This window comes from Colobus angolensis, unplaced genomic scaffold, assembly GCF_000951035.1.
Source record: "Colobus angolensis palliatus isolate OR3802 unplaced genomic scaffold, Cang.pa_1.0 Scaffold242, whole genome shotgun sequence".
Taxonomy (NCBI): domain Eukaryota; kingdom Metazoa; phylum Chordata; class Mammalia; order Primates; family Cercopithecidae; genus Colobus; species Colobus angolensis.
Window position 1 is genome coordinate 1,061,239 of NW_012115622.1, and position 3,414 is coordinate 1,064,652.

The following is a 3,414-nucleotide window of genomic DNA, read 5'->3' on the forward strand; positions in this document are numbered from 1 at the left end:
GCTAATTTTTGTATTTTTAGTAGAGATGGGGTTTTGCCATGTTGCCCAGGCTGGTCTTGAACTCTAGACCTCAGGTGACCTGCCCGCCTCCGCCTCCCAAAGTGCTGCGATTACAAGCAGGAGCCACCACACCCCTGGCCCCAGGTCAACATTTTTAAATGTTGCATCTTACTATTCTTTATTGTGTTACACCAGATAAGACTCCAAAACAGTATTACCAGTAAGACAGTCTCAAACATTACTCTTTTGGTAACAAGATAGCTTCTACTTGTCAGTATTAACAATCTGACACACAGTCATGTGTTATACTTAACAATGAAGATACATTTTGAGAAACCACATTCTTAGGTGATTTTGTTAAGTTTTCAACAATATAGAATTCAGGGACTAGATGGCGTAGCCTACTACACACCTAGGCTACGGGATACAGTTGGTGCTAGACGGTATAGCCTACTACAACCCTAGATGGTGTAGTGCGCTACACACCTAGGTTATGGGGTGTAGCCTATTGCTTCTAGATGGTGTAGTCTACTACACACAACCCTAGAAGGCACAGCCTACTACACACCCAGACTACAGGATATGCAGCCTATTGCTCCTAGGTGGTGTAGCCTACTACACACAACCCTAGAAGGTACAGCAGCCTACTATACACCCAGACTACAGGATATATAGCCTATTGCTCCTAGGTGGTGTAGCCTACTACATACAATCCCAGACACACAATGGTAAAATATTTGTATATCTAAACATAACGTAAACAGAAAAGGTACGGTAAAAATACAGTGTAAAAGATTTAAGAACTGGCACACCGAGACAGGGCACTTATCATGAATGGAGCTTGCAGGACTGGCAGTTGCTCTGCTGAGTTCGTGACCGAGTGGCGTAAATGTGAAGGTCAGGACATTAGAGGACACTACTGTAGACCTCGTAAACACAATGCACTTAGGCTGCACTCAATTTATAAAAAGAAATGGAATTGTGCTACAATGTTATAATGGCTATGATGATAGGAAATTTTCAGCTTAATTATAACCTTATGGGACCACGGTGGTAAATGTGGTTTGTCATTGACCAAAACGTGGTTACTTGGGGCATTATTGTACATACTATGGAATGAGGAGAGTATGTTTAATTTTATCAGGTCTCGTGTTCAAAGATATCTGTATCAGAACGAACAGAGTAGCTTCCAGTTATTTCTTTCATTTTGGAAATGTTTAGAAGTTATCTTTTCCTTGAAGGTTTAGAAAACTTTACCTGTGAAAAAAATCAATCCTTCTATGAAAACACTTCCCTAATTACCGGTCTGCTAAGATTTTCTACTTCCCAATTTAGATTTTTCTTAATATACTATTCTTCTGGTTAACAGGACTTCATTGATGTTTTCGAACTTAAAAGCACTATCTATTTCTTTGAAAATATCAAATCCATTATTTCTTTCTGGTTTGCAATTCCATGGTTCTTGAAAATTGTATTTAAAGATTACCCTATTTAAGGGTTACCTTATTTTAATTTTTCTTCTTTTGAAAAGAATCAATGCTTGAAATTTTTAATCAAAATAATCAGTTTTATGCTTTAAGCTTTTTTTCCCCGTAATTCTTGTATCCCCCAAAACGTTAGGCTGAATATTACAGTAAAAAAGCAGAAATGATAAAAGAAGGCTTAAGGTGATCGGGTATATTTGTAGATAATTTAATGTGCCATGACTGATGGTATCAGCAGAGTCATATGCAAGGTCACGTAAAGTCATAAAAGTATCTCTTTACATCACTGTTACTTTAAGAAAATTAGATTATATATTTTCATTCCTAGAAAAATTGTTGCAGTGAATTGCTGATCACAAAAACGGAATCCAATTGTCGTACATGAACTTAAGTATACTGATGGTGAAACGGAGGTTTTCTGGATCACCCGGGACCGCGGAAGTCTTGAAGCACTGTTTGTAAGTTCCCGTTATTAGAGAAAGGTAATTTCTAGGACTTTCCCTAAAGTATCAACCTGCTTAAGGGTTAAACATATCACCAGATCCATGATAAATTAAATAATACATTTGACATGTTTGCCTCCCTGTAGGTACTAGGGTGATGATTTATACTTTCTCTTCGTATTTCACTGGCAAGTGGCCAAATATTTCTGGTCCTCTATTAACATGTATTAATAATCAGAAATATTATTCCTGATAAGAAATAAACAAACTGAATAATTATCGACCAACCATCATAGAAAAGGCAAGACAGGCTAAACGCGGTGGCTCACGCCTGTAATCACAGCACTTTGGAGGCCAAGGTGGGTGGATCACTTGAGGCTAGGAGTCAAGAACAGCCTGGCCAACATGGCGAAACCGCGTCTCTACTAAATATAAAAACATTAGCCGGGCATGGTGGCACACGCCTATAGTCCCAGCTACTTGGGAGGCTGAGGCATGAGAATTGCTTGAACCCAGGAGGTGGAAGCTGCGGTGAGCCAAGATTGTGTCACTGCACTCCAGCGTGAGTGACAGAGTGAGTCTCTGTCTCAAAAAAAAAAAAAAAAAAACCCAAAAAACAAGAAAAGAAATGACATTAGGTACTGTGGGTGTTAAAAAAGATGAGTAAGGCACAGTCCCTGAGCTGAAGAAGCTTGAACTCACAAAGATATAAAATAAGCATAAACATGTTAAGAGACAGAAGTCCTAAAGGCTGGGGGAAACAAGGACAGTTCATGGACACGGTGACATTTAAGTAAGGCTTTTGAGAGAGTAGTATTCATATGAGTAAGGAAGTAGAGGGGGGCCAGGTGTGGTGGCTCACACCTGTAATCCCAGCATGTTGGGAGGCTGAGGCAGGAAGAGTACTTCAGCCCAGGAGTTTAAGACCAGCCCAGGCAACATAGGGAAACCCTATGTAGAGATAAAATTAAAAGATGAGCCAGGCGTGGTGGCATGTGCCTGCAGTCCCAGCTACTCGAGAGGATCACGTCGGCCTGGGAGGTTGAGGCTACAGTGAGCTATGATTGCACCACTGCACTCCAGCTTGGGACGTAGAGCAAGACCCTGTCTTAAAACAATAAAAGCTGGGCACAGTGGCTCATGCCTGTAATCCCAACACTTTGGGAAGCCAAGATAGGAGGACGGACTGAGGCCAGGAGTTTGAGACAAGCCTAGGCAGCAGAGCAAGACCTTGTCTCTACAAAAAATAAAAAATAATTAGTTGGGTGTGAAGGCACGAGCCTGTTTCCTCAGCTACTTAGGGGCTGAGATGAGAGGATCACATGAGCCTGGGAAGTCGAGGCTGCAGTGAGCTGTGATTGCACCACTGCACTCCAGCCTAGGTGACAAAGAGAGAGAGCTTGTCCTTAAAAAAAAAAAAAAAAAAAAAAAAAATGGGTGTGGTGGCTCACACCTGTAATCCCAGCACTTTGGGAGGCCGAGGCGGG

At 41.2% G+C, this 3,414-nt stretch overlaps 1 protein-coding gene across 1 annotated transcript in view; it reads right to left on the minus strand.

Moving 5' to 3' along the window:
- Nucleotides 1-3,414, minus strand: part of CECR2 (cat eye syndrome chromosome region, candidate 2) — an 87,341-nt gene that overhangs the window by 54,966 nt on the left and 28,961 nt on the right. The window lies entirely within an intron of this gene.